The following is an 18,101-nucleotide window of genomic DNA, read 5'->3' as shown; positions in this document are numbered from 1 at the left end:
TCCTTCTCTTCTACTTTCATTCCAGGGGCTTTTCAAGGAGTGTGGTCTTACTGGAACACTTTCCTGTCCATCGCTCAGGCTGCAATCCTCTAGCCTCTGGCTACTCTATGGGGAGGAGAAAGTGGGCCTTTTGGCTGGAAGCTAGTACCCTGGCCTGAATGGTAACCAGACCCGAAACTTGGTGCCCCTTCTTTATCCCTATTCTTACACAAATTGTCTTTTGGGGGCACGGGACAGCCACCTGCGTCACTAGGACAGCTGCTGATCTTGACTCCCGGGTAAGGTCTCCTCCTCATTGGTCTAATGTGATCGCCTTCACATCTCTGGGCTTGCCACTTGGGGCCAAGAGTTCTCCACTCAGAGCTGGCTGAAACCAGTACCCGGCTGAATTAAAACCAACTGGGGACCGTTTTCTAGGAAAGTTGGCTGAAAAGACTACATACGTTGGAATGTTACTGAGATCATGATGGATTTCTATCTTTACTGTTTTTCATCAATGACCCCTACTGACTACTTAACCTACAATACTGGGTAATTTCCCCTTGTAAAGTTTTCCTAGTGTTCTCCATGGGTTGGAACAGTGGGTTCTTCTTTGGTCCATTCACTGGCACCCATTTGTAGGCTAGGATGCAACGGGGAAGTGGGGGGATGCTGGCATCCCTCCTACTGGGTGGGGCAGTCGTCATAGCGGTTTTGTTTAAGGGATGCCTCAGGTTGCCTTGACACCAGGAACCTCTGACATATCCTTCGTGGGACGCCACCTGGGAGTCGAGGGTGGGGTGGGATTTTCTTAGGAATGGACCTTCTCTACTTTTCTAGGAGCATGGGATCGTCTTCTTCAGTTCCCAAGGACTCTTCCTTGGGATGCCTTTTAACCCAATGGAAACAATTCAGATTGCAAGATTCAAGAAAGAAAAAACTGATCTTCTGTAATGCTGCATGGCCTCAGGACCCCTTAGGAGACAAGAAAAAATGGCCCATTAATGGGACACGAAACTTCAATACCATCTATTAGTTAGATCTCTTCTGTAGAAACAAGGCAAGTGAAAATTGCGTGCGTGAGATCCTATGTCTCGGCCTTTGTGGCCCTAAATCAGGACCGCGACCTAAAGGCCTCTTGCAGAATGTGTTTGGCTGCTAACCAGGCTAACAAGCCCCCTCCTGATATATTGGATGATGATTGTCTAAACAGGCCTCTTCCTCCGCCTGATAAACCCAGATTGCCAGAGGACTCACAGGCCATCCCTCACGAAGGGGACGCTGAGCCTCTCACTGCTCCTCCTCCTAATGAACTCAGCTTGCTGGAGGAATCATAGGCCTCCTCTCCAAATAAAGGGGACATTGATTCTGTCACCTTTCCTCCTCTTTATAAGCCGCCAGAGTCTTCTGCACATAGCCTGGCAGGGCACGTGAGGAGCGGGACTCCTTATGTTCCTGGAACACCCCCTAAATCAGGATTTGATCCTTGAAGGGAGGTTGCTAATGGAGAAATGGGCACTATCAGAGTCCATGTCCTGTTCTCCATGGCAGACTTGGCTCAAACAAAGAGTTAGGATGACATGCTGAAAACTCTTCTCAGTTTTTTGAGGTTTTTCAACAAGTGTCCAATATGTTTGACTTGACCTGGCAAGATATATATATATGTATACATGTATATGTGTGTGTGTGTGTGTGTATATATATATATATATAATCATACTAGCTCTTTGCTGCATCCCTGAGGAAAAGCGGGATCTGGGCGGGGAATGGGGGGGCGCCTCAAGGGTTCGCTGATGAACCGGTGACTATTGATAGGGAATGTTACCCAGTAGGGGGCACTGCTGTCCCAATTACTGAATCACAGTGGCCCCATCAAGAGGATAGTCGGGGAAGAAATCGTTATGATCCATCACCTGTCTGATAGAAGGAATGAAAAAAGGATTTATGAAACCTGTAAGCTTTGACAAGATTTGGGAAGTCACTCAAAGAGCTGATGAAAATCCTGCCCTATTTCAGAGTCGCTTCAGAGAGGCTATCCGTAAATATACAAACCTGGACCCTACTATGCTTGAGGGAATAACTCTTTTATTTGATTCATTTAAAAAAATTTTTATTTATTTTAAGTAATCTCAACAGCCAATGTGGGTCGAACTCGCGACCCCGAGAGCAAGAGCCCCACGCTCCTCCTACCGAGCCAGCCCCCGGAAAATAACTATTTTATTTTATTTTTAAGATTTTATTTATTTATTTGAGAGAGAGAATGAGAGAGAGAGAGCACATGAGAGGGGGGAGGGTCAGAGGGAGAAGCAGACTCCCCGCTGAGCAGGGAGCCCGATGTGGGACTCGATCCCGGGACTCCAGGATCATGACCTGAGCTGAAGGCAGTCGCTCAACCAACTGAGCCACCCAGGCGCCCCAAGGGAATAACTATTTTAAACATGTGTTCAGGAATCAGTTGGCACCTGACATCGGCCGAAAGGTAATTAAAATGGCTTTAGGCCCTCAAACTCCTGTCCAATCCTTCCTGGAGGTGGCTACAGGAGTTTTTAATAATAGAGACATTATATTCAGACAGGGAAAGGACTGAAAGGCATAGTTACAGGGTAAGACACAGGCTGGAGTATTGGCTATCCCTACTGGGGACCCCCCCCCACACACACCAGACTGAGCAGGGGCAATGGCCGACTGCAGACAAGAAGTCAGGTAAGACCCATGTTTCAGAGGGAGCGGAAAATGTCCCGACAAAAGCTCTCTCCCGGGGCCATGTCCTGCATGGAAACAAGAAGGACATTGGGAGAGAGGCTGTCCTTGTCTCCAGAGAGAGGGGAAGTCAGGTACCCACTACCCCGCCCGAGAGCGGGAACCAGAGAATCTGGCATGAAGGGCCCCTGAGGCTGGCCTGGCTCCCTTTGACAGCAAAATCACTGCGCCCCAGGTCCCCCTGGAGGGGGGAGGTGAGTTCATTAATTTTCTCACTGATACAGGAGCTACTTACTCCGCCCTTTGTTCAGCACTCCTGGTCCTGCTTGTCTTTCTAACCATAAAACTTGACATAAAAGGGGAAACTAAAATGTGCCATCAGACAATGCCTTTAACTTGTAAATACAAAAAGCCGATTGGTTACTCATGTTTTTCTGGTCCTTCCATCTTGTCCCAATCCATTACTTGGATGAGACTTGATGTATAAACTAGGGAGCAGATTTGCTCTTACTAAAAAAAAGGACATCTTGTTCTCTTTAACACTTGGGGAACCAAGACCTTACCCTGATATCCCTTCTAATATCTGGGAGGAAGTAAATCCACAGGTCTGGGATTGTGATGTCCCAGGATGGGCTTTTAAAGCCCACCCACTTAAAGTGACCCTAAAGGACCCAACTACTATACCTTATAAAAGACAACACCCTTTAAAACCTGCAGCAATGCCTGGGTTACAACCACATATTGATAAGTTTCTTAAACATGGTATTTTAAGGCCTTGTCAATCTCCTTATAACACTCCAAAGGTAAAAAGCCAAATGGAGTGGGGCGCCTGGGTGGCTCAGTCGTTAAGTGTCTGCCTTCGGCTCAGGTCATGATCCTAGGGTCCTGGGATCGAGCCCCGCATCGGGCTCCCTGCTCAGTGGGAAGCCTGCTTCTCCCTCTCCCACTCTGCCTGCTTGTGTTCCCTCTCTCGCTGTGTCTCTCTCTGTCAAATAAATAAATAAAATCTTAAAAAAAAAAAAAAGCCAAATGGAGAATGGGTCGCATGGTCTAAGATTTAAGAGCAATAAATGAGGCAGTGGTGCCTATTCATCCCATAGTGCCAAATCCATATACTCTTCTCACCCAGGTGATGCTAACTGGTTTACAGCACTTGGTTTAAAAGACCCTTTCTTTTGCATCCCTCTAAGTGAAGAGATTTAGCCACTATTTGCCTTTGAATGGACCTCACCTTCAAGTCCACCTGGACAGTCTTGCCCCAGGGATTTAGAGACCGTCCTCCCCTATTTGCGACTGCACTTAGTAAAGACCTGATAAATCCTTGCCTTAAGGGACTATAATTCAATATGTGAATGATATTTTAATCTGTAGTCCCACCAAGGAAATATCTGACAGTAATTCTATAACCTTGATTTCTTGGCAGACAGGGTATCGCATCTCCCCCAAAAAGGCACAAATATCCAAACAGAAAGTACAATATTTAGAATACGAGCTAATAACACCAGGTCACTGTACTCCATCTACTGACAGAAAAAAAAAAAAGCTATATTATATCTTGAGCCCCCAACTACAAAGAAGCAACTCCACATTTTCCTAGGCAGGCTTCTGCCGCCTGTGGATTCCTGGATTTGGGCTCTTAGCCCAGCCATGCTCTGATTCAGTGAAAGGCCCTGATGAAGAGCCTTTACTCTGGACTAAAGCCCAGCAGATGGCCTTCAAACATTAAGAGCTAAGCTTTTATCAGCCCCAGCCTTGGCTCTACCAAATTTAGAAAAACCTTTCACGTTATATGTAGCTGAGAAATAGGGTCAAGCTTTGGGAGTTCTTACCCAGAAATTAGGAAATGAAACAAGACCAGCTATTTCTCAAAGCCGCTTGACAACGTAGCACTAGGGTGGCTGGCTTGTCTTCAAGCAGGGGCTGCACCAGCCCTCCTGCCAGAGGAAGCCTCCGGAACTTTCTATGGGACAGTCCCTGACTGAGGACTTCACGTCAGGTTGAAAGTGTTTTAGACACTAAAGGCCACCAATGAATGAAGGGGGGTGGGGGGTGGGGCTGACTGACTCAATCCCAGGCTGTGCTCTTGGACACACCGACGTGATTGTTAAGACCCGTCAGACTTCAGACCCAGCTGCCCTTATGCTTGGACCTGACTGTGGTACTTCTAGAGAACATAACTGTCTAGAAGTGATTAGTCTTGTTTATGCTAGCAGATCAGATTTAGAAGACTCTCCTATGGATAATGCAGATGACAATTGGCTTACTGATGGCAGTGGTTTCATGGAAAAGGGGATAAGAAAAGTGGGGTAATGCGTTAGTCAGTCTAGCCCAGACTCTTGAGGCCAAAGGCCTCCCAGCAAATACATGTGTCCAGAAAGCGGAGCTAAAGCACTCACCCGCATGGGGCAATTTGGAAAGAGAGAGGGTTATTAACAAGTCTTGACTGTCCCATCAAATACGGACCTAAAATAATAGCGCTTTTAGAGGCTGTACACAACCCTAAAGAGGTGGCTGTAATTCACCTCAGGGGACATCAAAAGGACATGTCTATGGAATCTAAAAGAAATAACTTGAGGGACGCCTGGGTGGCTCAGTCAGTTAAGCGTCTGCCTTCAGCTCAGGTCATGATCCCAGGGTCCTGGGATCGAGTCCCGCATCGGGCTCCCTGCTCCGCGGGGAGCCTGCTTCTCCCTCTGCCTCTCTCTCTCTATCTCTCATGAATAAATAAATAAAATCTTTAAAAAAAAAAAAAAAGAAATAACTTGGTAGACCATGCAGCCAAGCAAGCCTCACAATGTCTGCAAATACTGAGTCTTGGACCAGTCCTAATACCAATAAAAGATATATCCCTGGTCTATTTACATCAAGAAATCTAAGCAGCCCAGGAACAGAGATTTAAAAAAAAAAAAAAATGTGCCCAAGACTGGCTTATAAACGATAGAGGAAAAGTCTTTATACTCAGCATTGAGACTCAAGAAAATTGGATTACTCTTTCACCAGTAGGGCGTCTCAGAATGAGAGTTGCCCAAAAACACCCAATAGGGCTCAGCCCCTTTGAATTATTATATGGCAAGCCTTTTCTCACTGTAGACCTACCAACAGATGAAGACTATACTGCTTTGTTAAATTATTCACTTGAGGCTGGGCTAATTCATTAATCTCTACACGAACGCACAGACCATATCCTCCCCACACTGATTTAACTGTTACTAACAACCTACCTCACGTAAACCCAGGAGACATGGTTTACTTAAAGGATTGGAAGTCTAATACAGCAGGGGATTTAACTCCAAAATGGAAGAGCCCCTACTGGGTCATTTTTTTGCATTCCCACAGCCATAAAATTAGAAGGACATTCCGCATGGATTCACATATCAAGCATTAAACCTGTATCTTCCTCGCAGGGATCCACGTGCCAGTGAACATGCCTTCTTACTCCTCTGAACTGTGGAAGACCTCAGACTTCTCTTCAAACGACAATGAAGGTTGTATCTCTCTTTCTCATTCTTTTTTTCCCTAATTTATACTGATAATCCCTTCTTACAATGGGCACAGCATTATGCTGAACTTCAAAACCAAACAGCTTGCTGGATATGTAGGATTCTGCCTGTATTGGTCTGCCCCGGTGGGTCTCCCCATTCAGGGCACAGATTGGCATGCCTTATATAACTATGTCTTAGGATCTAGGACTCAAATATCTCACGATTGCTCTGTAACAAAGTGCAATGTTACTCTCTGGCCTGTGGTCAATACCACCTGGAATCTCCCAGGCCACAATCTGACCTTTTCATACTCTCCAACCACTCGCTAAGCCACAAATGCATAAAGCAGTATTACAAAATAGAATGGCGTTAGATGTTTTAACTGCTGTACAATCTGGAAATCCTCCAATAGCACTTCCCAGCCCCCGTTTTTAGATAGTAAAAGAAATAGTAACAAGTATCATCTACTGTGTGGTGTTATATATAACAGATTGATCTCCAGGGGGGTTCCACCAATTTACACTCCCACCTGCAGTGTGGGTGTACCCATTTTTAGCACCTTCACTACAGAGTGTTATTCTTTTAAAAGAATTGCCATTTGAGGGAATCCTGGGCGGCTCAGTTGGTTAAGTATCTGCCTTCGGCTCAGGTCATGATCCCAGGGTCCTGGCTGGGATCGAGCCCCTTGTCGGGCTTCCTGCTCAGCAGAGAGCCTGCTTCTCCCTCTCCCTGCCACTCCCCTTGCTTGTGCTCTTTGTCAAATAAATAAATTAGATCTTTAAAAAGAATATTTGACTTTTAATCTACTTGGGATTTATTTTTATTTATTTTTTTAAAAGATTTTATTTTATTTGTATTTATTTGGATTTTACTTTTTAAGTAAACTCTACACCCAACGTGGGGCTCAAACTCACAACCCCGAGATCAAGTTGCACACTCCACCTACTGAGCCAGCCAGGCACCCCAAGATTTTATTTCATTTTATTTTCTTTGCGGGGGGGACGAGCGGTAGAGGGAAGGTAGAGAATATTTATTTTATTTTTAAAGATTTCATTTATTTAATTTTTAAAAAAGATTTATTTATTTGAGAGAGAGAGAGAGAATGAGTGGGAAGGAGAGAGGATCTCAAGCAGACTCTGAGCTGAGTGCAGAGCTGCCATGGGGCTTGATCCCATGACCACAAGATCATGATCTGAGCCGAAATCAAGATTTGGGTGCTTAACCAACTGCACCACCCAGGGGCCCCTTGTTTATTTATTTTATATACAGAGAGAGGGTCCAACATAGGACTTGATCTCACGACGCTGAGATCATAACCCTGAGATCATGATCTGAGCCAAAATCAAGAGTCAAATGCTTAACCGATGAGCCACCCAGGCACCCTGTAAGATTTTATTTTTTTAAGTAAACTCTACACCAATGTGGGGTTAGAACTCACAACCTGAAGACTGAGTCACATGCTCTTTGGACTGAGCCAGCTAGGAGCCCCACTTGGAACTTATTTTAGAATATGATGTGAAGTAAGCATTTATTTATTTTTAAAGATTTTATTTATTCATTTGACAGAGAAAGAGAGCACAGGCAGGGGGAGCGGCTGGGAGAAGGAGAAGCAGGCTCTCTGCTGAGCAGGGAGCCCGGTGTGGGGCTCGATCCCAGCCAGGAACCTGAGATCATGACCTGAGCCGAAGGCAGATGCTTAACCAACTGAGCCACCCAGGCACCCCTGAAGTAAGGATTTAATTTAAATTTTCCCCTAATCACTTGTATTAGAACCATTATAGAATTCTTCCCCCATTGATTTGAAATATTTTTTATTGTTTTAATAATTTTCAGTCTCTTCTTGCAATGATAGCCCATATTTTAATTAATTATTATAGACTTAGAATATCCTTTAGCCTAATATAATTTCCTATAGCCTTTTAGTGTCAGGCTAAACTCAGGGGGAGAGTCTTAATACTTCATCTTGTTTGTGTGGCACACGCTTGTTCATGCACGTTGTCCCCTGAAGTAAAACACATTACTTGGGCTAATGTAACCTAAGCTGAGATATTTTATTCTTTATGATGGAACACTATGCAGTCATTAAAAATAAGCTTTTCTTGGGACGCCTGGGTGGCTCAGATGGTTAAGCATCTGCCTTCAGCTCAGGTCATGATCCCAGGGTCCTGGGATTGAGCCCCACATGGGGCTCCATGCTCAGCAGGGAGCCTGCTTCTCCCTCTCCCTCTGCCTGCCTGTCTGTCTGACTACTTGTGATCTCTCTCTCTCTCTAATAAATAAATAAAATCTTAAAAAAAAAAAAGCTTTTCTCTTAAAGAGATACTTAAGAACATGGGAAAATGCTTCAGATAGAATATTAAAAGATTGTTATACAATAAGATCCGGCTTTGTTAAAACAAAAACCACCAATTACTTGCCTATGTGCCTAGAAAGCAGACTGTAAATAAATATAACCAAAATGGTAATGGTTAGCTATTTCTAAGAAATGGGATAATAGGTGATTTTCACTTAGCTGTATTTTTCAGCCTTTTCCAGATTTTCTACAATCACTGTGCTTTACTGCTACCATCAGAACAATCGGTAATTAGCACGATGTAAATGGGTGTTTTTAAGGCCCACCCTCAGGGCTCGTCTGGGCCTTAAAAACACCCATTGGAGCCCACCCTCAGGGCTCGTCTGGGCCTTAAAAACACCCATTGGTTGGAAGAGTCAATCCCACCCCCAGAGAAGAGATGATCTTTCTCTCCATGGGGAGTCCTGGACGGGTAGCTAGCCCTGAAAGGGGATGCATTTACCACTTCAGTTCAGTCCTTTTCATTGGGAGATGCTGCCATTCGAAGATGTTAAATGCCAAATAACATCATCTGGAGTCTCCTGGTGACCCTTTGTGTTGCCAGCTGCAAGAGGGGAGCGTCGTGTCACCTCCTGCGCCCCTCTCCGCACCCCACCCAGAAGGGCTGGGAAGGCACAAAGCTGTGCCCTGTATCGGGGCGGTATGCAAATGCAGGCATGTCTCCGACCCTCTAATCCTATCAGGAATGCTTAGGGTGTGAATTTGACCATCTTTCACAGCTCATAAATCTACTTGGGGGCACAGCCAAGCTGCCAGACGCCATCAAGCAAAACTCCTTCTGAGGCTGGCAGCTTCAGTAAAGCAGTGGGGTTCATGCCTCAGTAAAGTCCAATAAAGAGCTTTGTATGCGGGGGACTGGAAAGCAGCTTCTCACATTTGGATACAATAGAACAAAACAGTGGGAAATGTGAATGTCTGATTATCCGGACTGGTGGTCTCCTCCAGGCTCCGCCTGCCCACTGAGCCATGGATCCTCATTCATTCACGATTCTTTGCACGCAGATGGATCTATCTTGCTCCCAAACAATTGCCTGCAAAGACTCCTGTCGGATTAGTTTATTTAATCCCTGTCTATAAATACAAATTGACTATATTCGCTTCCACTGGAATCTGCTAGCCTTTTTATATTAAAATCTATTAAACTTCAGCCAGGTCATTTCTGCCTAGATTCATTCTCCCTTTATTCAGTGGTCAGAACAGGAAACATTCTTTTCTTCCTGGGACAGAACACTCCCCCAGAAGAGTTCCCACTCTCCCCTCCTGACAAATAGGGTTGAAACTGCCAACAGAAATCAGTTTCAACCTCCGGATTACAGCTTCATCCAGAATCCATCTGTTCTTCCAATTGGTCAGTTTAAAATTCCGTTGATTCGAGATCCTAAGTAAAAACATCCTTCCCAGCATCTGTTTGAAGAGGGGAGGCACTGCAGGCCCGGTGGACTAGTTTTCTGCTTTAGGGACATAAAGCTCCTCTGACAGCATCTGCGAGCTGACTGAGGTGGGGAGAAGTGCTGGCTCCAGGAGAGAAACACAGCGATCATGACCCATGATTTGAGACTGGAAGTACCAGAAAACTCAGAGACTGACCCATCCTGCATCTCTGTGTGGTTCGGGCAACAAACGGCATTCCCACAGAGTCTCGAGAAAAGACTACAGCTTGCCAAGAGCACTTACAAGGTTGAGGAACACAGAAGAAAGGGAATCTGAAAAGATTTATCAGCCTTGGCCATGGGCATTAAGTTTAACTCTAGGCTCTAGTTCCCTTATCTGAAAGATATTCAGTGTGGGATTATCTGATTCCTGGTGTAAGGATTTAATACATGGTGACGGGGATTGCTGCTATTATTGTTATAGGGGGTGAACTTTAAAAATAACTATAAGTATTGACAGTACATTATTGCTGGCAGTGAATTAGATAAATGACTGTCTTTATGATTGTTACTACTGGTAATACCACTATTAGCTACTGCTCTCTCCATATAATGGTTAAGCAGACTCTACAGGACCTGAGTGAAGAACATAGAAGCCCACTCCCTCACCAGGTATTCATTGTCATCTATGTGCCAGGCACTGTTCTAGGCACCGGGCTACATCACAGTAATCCGTCCTTGTGAAGTTTATCTTTCAGTGGGGGGAGATGGGCAATAAATATAATCAATACACTATATTGAATTTAGAACCTGTTTAATAAGACAAATAGAGCAGGTTAAGGAAGATTGGAGTGAGCTGGGGAAGAGGGAGAATGCGATGAAATTTAAAACAAGGTGGCTTCCTGGAGAACATGACATTTGAACAATAAGGAAGTGGGGGGGGAGTAAGTCATGGGGAATACTGGGGGGAAGATGCCTGCCTGTTCCTTAGGCTGAAGTGGCCAGGGGTTGAGTGGGAGAGTAGTGACAGAGGGGTGGCACAGGCAGGTCATGCATGTCAAGCTGTGCATTTGAAGGACTTCATCTTTTTAAGCGAAGTGGGGAGTGACCGCAGAATTCTGAGCGAGAGGCAGGACATAGTTCGACTGATGCTTCAATAGGATTATTCTGGTTCCTGAATTGAAAGTAGACTAGAGTTTAATTAAAAAATAAAAAACCCCAAAACTATGGGATCTGGAAGTGGGGGGGGGGCGGTGGTGGACAAGGGTGAATGTGGGCCATGAGGGAAAGACGATGATGACTCCAAGGTTTCTGTTTTGAACACCCGGAAGAATGGAGAGGCCATGAACCAGGAAGAGGAAGACTCAAGATAGAGCAGGTTTGGGGATCTTCTCAGTTCAGTTTTGGTTACCCTTTTGCAGACTTAGAGCTTAAGAGAACCCTTAGATATTCCCTAACTTAATCTCATCTTAAAACAAAATGAAAACAAAATATATATATTGTTTTTTAAATTTTTTTTTTTTAAGATTTTATTTATTTATTTGACAGAGAGAGACACAGCGAGAGAGGGAACACAAGCAGGGGGAGTGGGAGAGGGAGAAGCAGGCTCCACGCAGAGCAGGGAGCCCCATGCGGGACTCGATCCCAGGACCCTGGGATCATGACCTGAGCCGAAGGCAGTCGCTTAACCGACTGAGCCACCCAGGCGCCCTGTTTTTTAAATATTTTATCTCTACACCCAACGTGGGGCTCGAACTTAGAACCCTGAGATCAAGAGTCTTGCTCCCCACTCCCTTCTCCAATAATCTGTCTTGATGAGTACACACAGGACTGGCTCATTCTTTTCATAACTCCAGACTTTCCAGTGTATGAATGTGCTATAATTTATTTAACCAGTTTCCTATTGATAGATAGATGTGTTACGTACAACTTTGTCTTTTCAAATAAGGCTGTGGTGTATTTTCTTATCATGGGTCCTTTCACTCAAAGGACCCATTTACAATTTGGGCAAATAATACTGTTTTCCTTTTCGAGGCTGTTTCTCAACAATGCAAGACAGGTACTCTCCTCCACCAGGTGTGATAGGTAGCTACACTGCACTGGGATTGTACTGGTAAATATCAGCATACGCCCATACCCACCAGCAACAGCTGCTGCCCCAAGCCCCCCCAGTGCTCCACTGGGATATCTCCGCTCCAGTTCCAACACCCCTCCCACAATCCACCAACTGAAGGATTGACAACAGGCAGAAGAAGGAGTCTTCAGAGTCTGTTCTGATTGACCAGGACCAGGGTGTTAAATACTTTGAATACCATTCTTTGATCTTTGCTAATAGAGGTGGAAAATGGTATCGCAGTACATGGGTTAAGTTGCATTTCTCTTTTTTAAATGCCATTTAAATGCCAATTTCCTTTTCTGTATATTCATTTTCTTTTGGGTTGTTGTTTTGCTTCTTGATTTTTCAGGAACTTTTTGTTAAAGAGAATCAATTCCTTGTCTGTGTTGCAAACATTCGTCAGTCTGCCATTTACCTTTTTGTTTGCAGACGTAACATTTTTCTTAAGTTGGATTTATAGATCCTTTCATTCATAGCTTCTGGGTTTTGTGTTACATCAGAAAGATCCTCACTATGCCTAGATGAGTAACATTGTTCTGCCTTTTTTCTTATAATTTTGTTTTTTCATTTTCTATCATTACACATTTGACTCACCTGAAATATTCTGATGTAAGGAATAAGTCTTGGGTCCAGATGAATGCTCAGTTGTTGCAAGACCATTATGTTTCCCACAATTTCATAATGTACTACACTTTTATCACATACTGGGCTCCCTTATCACACACTTTTGGGCTCCCTCTTCCATTCCACTGATTAGCTCATGTATCAGGGTTACTGTTTTAATAATAGTTTAAAAATATTTTTAACATATGATATGGCTAATAGTCCTTCAGTACTTTTTTCTTAAGATTTTTTTAAAAAGATTTTATTTATTATTTATTTGAGGGGGGGGGGCACAGGGAGAGAGAGAGAGAAGGAAACAGACTCCACGTGGAGCCTGACTCGGGGCTTGATCTCAGGACCTTGAAATCATGACCTGAGCCAAATTCAGGATTAGACGCTCAACCCATTGAGCCACCCAGGTACCCCTTAGGGAATTTTTAGTAAGAGTCCTTGTATATTAATTTTTCCGTGGTAGCTTTAGAATGTTTGGTTTTCCACTCCTTCCATCAAAAAGGTTGGCATGTAGACAAAGACAAATAGTGTATGATTTCACTTACACAGGGAATCTAAAAAACAAGTGAATAAACAAATAAGAAGCAGAAACAGATCCATAAATAGAGCACAAACTGATGGTTGCAGGAGGTGGGGGGATGGGCCAAACGGGTGAAGGGGAGTGGGAGACACTGGCTCTGGTGATGGAATGAGCGGGTCACCAGGATAAAAGGTGCGGCATGGGGAACGTAGTCAATGGTACTGTGACGGTGTTGTAGGCGACTGATGGGAGCTACACGTGGTGAGCAGGCGTAAGCAGGCTTGTGGAATCACTGTGTTGTACACCTGAAACTAATGGTAACATTGTGTGTCAACTGTATTTCAATTATTTCAATTAAAACAGAAAAGGCTTGGTATGTTATTAGGTCATGGCAAATTTATATATCAATCTAGGGAGAAACAAAATCTTTATCATACTGAATCTTTCTAGGAATAGCATATATGGTATTCTATTTGTGCTGTCTTATTTTCTGTCTCTAAGTAGCATTACATATTTTTTAGGTATTATATATATTTTGTTATTATAAATGAGATCTTTCCATTTCATCTCACAACTGCTTTTTATGCATAAATAGGAAGTCTACTACTTTCTGCTTATTTTGTACCTACTCATCTTGTTGAATTTTCTTACTCTAAGTTTTTCAATTTTCTTGCGTTTTTCATATACTATCAACTGTAAGTAAACAGTTTCACTGTCTCCTTTATCATTTTTAACGTCTTCCCTCTTGACTAATAGTATCAGCTAGCTCCTCTAGAAGAGTGCTAAGTAGTGATAATGGGCAGCCTTCATCCGGTTCTTGACTTACGTTTCTCCCATAAGCAGGAGGCTGGCTTTTGGCTTATACATAAAATTGATTTAAATACACATATTATATGCAGTTTTTAATATAGTCTGAGTCCTTTGCCCTTTTATAAGTGTTGCAAATATTTTCTCCCACTTTGTGTACTTGCCTCTTTACTTTCTCTACTAATAACTAGACGTTATTAGATGAACACATGTTCTTAATTTTAACACGTTAAATTTATCAGTCTTTTCTTTTAGGGCTAGCATTCTTTAAAGCTCAGTTAAAAGTTCTCTTGTCTCTCCAAATCAGAAAGTCTTCCATAGTTTCTCCTAAACATTTAACATACTTTGCTTTTCATATATAAGTACTACATAAAATACATTTACAATTTTTGTATATGTATCCAAATAGATTTTTTCATGTGGATAACCAGTTGTTCCATAGGGTCCTCCTTTCCACATTATCTGTAATGCTATCTCTGGTGTATATAAAAATCCCATATATACTCTGCTCAAATGGTTAAATGAGCTTATTCCTGCACCAATATTACACTTAGTTGCTAAAGCATTAATTATATTCTTAATCTCCACCCCCTTTCTCCCCCGGAATGTGTCTAGCCTATTCTTAGCCCTTTACAGGTATTTCCCACTTACCCTAGGTTATTTTAGGGGAAAAAAGTGCAGGACTTGTCTGTTATTTTCATTTCTATGGGAGTATTCATTTTTTTTAACCCTTTTTTATCTTTACAATTCTATTTCCACTTTTAGTGATTATTCTTAAAAATTTAATATGCACACTTAAGAAACTCTGAAATTCATCAACATTTTAAAGTTTCTCCCATCTTCTATATTATTGTCAAGTAGTACATTCCACCTTGTCTTTAAAACATCAAATCTATTTTTTACTTCTACAGTATTTTTATAGACAACACTTATTACAGTGTTTCATTTAAATAGATAAAATAGCCCAGATACACAATTCAAAAAGAATAAAAGGATATACACTGCCTTAAGGGGCACCTGGGTGGCTCAGTCTGTTAAGCATCTGCCTTTGGCTCAGGTCACGATCACAGGGTCCTGGGATTGAGCCCCATGTCAGGCTCCCTGCTCAGTGGGGAGTCTCCCTCTCCCTCTGCCCCTCCCCACCTAATGCTTGCTCTCTTGCTCTCAAATAAAATCTTAAAAAAAAAAAGGATATACAGTGAAAAGTCTTTAACACCTCTGTCCCCCTGGTACCTCAGGTGTCCTTCCAACAGTTCATATGTATCCCGGAGGTATTTTATGCATAAAGAAGCAAATGCATATTTTATTTTTTCCTTTTATAGAATAGTAGCCAATCATAGGTATTGGTTAACCTCTTTTTTCTTTTCATGCCTTTTTCATGTTATGTCTTGAAGATTATTCCCTACCAGTTAATAAAACACTTACTCTGTTTTTACAGAAGTATTTCTGTTTACCAATTTCTTCGTTCACCCTGCTTGCATCTAACTCCTTCCTTCTGGACTCAACTGCCTTCTTTCCTAAAGAACAATCCTATGTTCTTTCAGCAAAATCTGAAAATGTTTTTTCCATCCTCCCTTTTCTTTTTTAAAAAAGATTTTATTTATTTATTATTTATTTAAGAGAGAACATGCAGGGATAGCGGCAGGCAGACGGAGAGGGAGAAGCAGGCTCCCTGATGAGCAAGGAGCCCAATGTGGGGCTCGATCCCAGGACCTGGGATCATGACCTGGGCTGAAGGCAGACGCTTAACCGACTGAGCCACCCAGGCGTCCCCCATCCTCCCTTTTAAATACTTATTTATCTGTATGTAGAATTCATAGCCAACAACCTCAGCACTTATTTTATCGTCTCCTGGCCTGCATTGCTGCCATTGGAAAGCCTGCTGTTAGTGTAATTTTTCCTTTGCAGGTGAGGTCTTTTCTCTTTGGTTGCTTTTAGATTTTTCTCGTCTTTTGCAATTCTACTACCTGTCTAGAAGTAGACTTGTTTTCATTCACCCTCCAAGATATTTGTTATGTTTTCTTTCCATTTCATGTCCTTAATATTGAGGAAAAATCCTCAAATGTCTTCCCTCCCCTCTTAAGTTGGATCTTCTATACTCCCTGTCTCTTAGCCCTCTTCTATTTCCCATTTCTTCCTCTGTTACAATGCAGGTATTTTCCTGACTTATCTTCCAGTTCACGAATTCCCTCCAGATATGCCCAATCTGTGGCTTAATCTGTCCACTGTGTTCTTAATTTCACAAATTACACTTTTTCCAAGAGACTTAGCTTTTTGTATCTGTTTTGCCTTTTTCATAGTGCCTTTTCTAATGGTTTTTATGCTTTCTTCCCTTGCTCCAATCATTATAACCATTTTTATTTCACAGTTTTTCTATTTTAAGTTTTTTTTTTTAAGATTTTATTTATTTATGTGTGAGAGAAAGAATGAGACAGAGAGCATGAGAGCGGGGAGGGTCAGAGGGAGAAGCAGACTCCCTGCTGAGCAGGGAGCCCATGTGGGACTCGATCCCCGGACTCCAGGATCATGACCTGAGCCGAAGGCAGTCACTTAACCAACTGAGTCACCCAGGCACCCTCTACTATTTTAAGTTTGTGGGGGTGCTAATCCTCCAAGATTATGTCTGCTGACTTGTGCTTACAATGGATGGTTTTAATGAGTCCACTTGTTTTTTCTGTACTGTAGGAATACGATGCGGCTTGGGCTGTGGGTTCTCCAACCAGGTTGCCAGAAGGTCTATGTGCTTTTATCAGCAATTTTCAAACTAAGATTCTCAGGCATCTAAAGATTTATATACTTGACATTTTGAGCTTTTAAAGATTTCATTTGAACACTGAAGGGATCAGTGGCTAATAATTCTTGCTGTTTTAAAATTCTATGTTCTATGTTTCCATGACAACTGAGAACACTCAACCACTAGCCCTGGAGCATTCTAGGAAACAGTAATATTAGTTACAATAACCAGTTATTGCCAACTACTTAGTGGCACATACAGAACATCATTCAATTCTCTCAACAACCCTAGGAAATGAGTACTATAAAGGTTATATAATTTAAGGTTGCACAGTTGGTGTGGGACAGGGTAAAATTCAAATCTAGACCTATCTGACACTAGAACCCAATCACTAACCCAATCACTTAATCACTATTAATTTATTCACACAACAAAAATTTACCGAGGAACTATTATGTGCCAAGATGTGTGAAGTGATAAGTATGAGGTTAACAAAACAGATATTTTTCCTATTTCAAATGATCTGTAAGGGGCCAGTTTTTATTTCCTCTTAACTTCCAATTTGTTGCAGACCAATATTTTTGTTAAAGAAATTAAAAACATTGTAGCAATGTCAAATTGCTATAAAAATTTCCCCTCGGGATGCCTGGGTGGCTCAGATGGTTAAGCATCTGCCTTCGGTTCAGGTCATGATCTCAGTGTCCTGGGATTGAGTCCCGCATTGGGCTCCCTGCTCAGTGGGGAAACTGCTTCTCCCTCTGCCTGCGGCTCCCCCTGCTTGTGCTCTCCCTCTCTCTCTCTGACAAATAAATAAATAAATAAAATCTTTTAAAAAAAAAATTTCCCCTCAATTTTGTTTTCATCTCTCCATGGGCTGGTACCAAACAGTGTGCAGACCAACTCCCCCTGCAGGAACTTCTCTGCGGCACTGGTCTACTGGAAGACCACCTGGTGGGGGGCTCTGAGGATGACAACTGTGGGTGGATGATGAAGTAGAAAGATACTTTTTTTTCTTTATCTTTTTTTTAGAAAGATACTTCTGACAATGGTGGCTTCTCTGTAGGGAGCAAAAGCCTTCTAAAAGCATAATTGAAACCAATACTATACTATATGTTAACTAACTGGAATTTAAATAAAAATTTGAAAAAAAAAAAGGGGGGTATAAGTATTTTAGGTCACAGTCTGCCTAAGGAATATGCATGAAAAGGAGGTGGCAGGGTGGGGGGTGTAGATTGAGCAGATAGTGAAAAGGCCACATTATGGTCTAACTTTATAAAAATCTGACCGTGGGCTGCCTGGATGGCTCAGTCATTAAGCGTCTGCCTTCGGCTCACGTCATGATCCCAGGGTCCTGGGATCGAGCCCTGCATTGGGCTACCTGCTCCGTGGGAAGCCTGCTTCTCCCTCTCCAACTCCCCCTGCTTG

This window comes from Neomonachus schauinslandi, chromosome 6, assembly GCF_002201575.2.
Source record: "Neomonachus schauinslandi chromosome 6, ASM220157v2, whole genome shotgun sequence".
Taxonomy (NCBI): Eukaryota; Metazoa; Chordata; class Mammalia; order Carnivora; family Phocidae; genus Neomonachus; species Neomonachus schauinslandi.
This window is presented reverse-complemented; position numbering follows the sequence as displayed.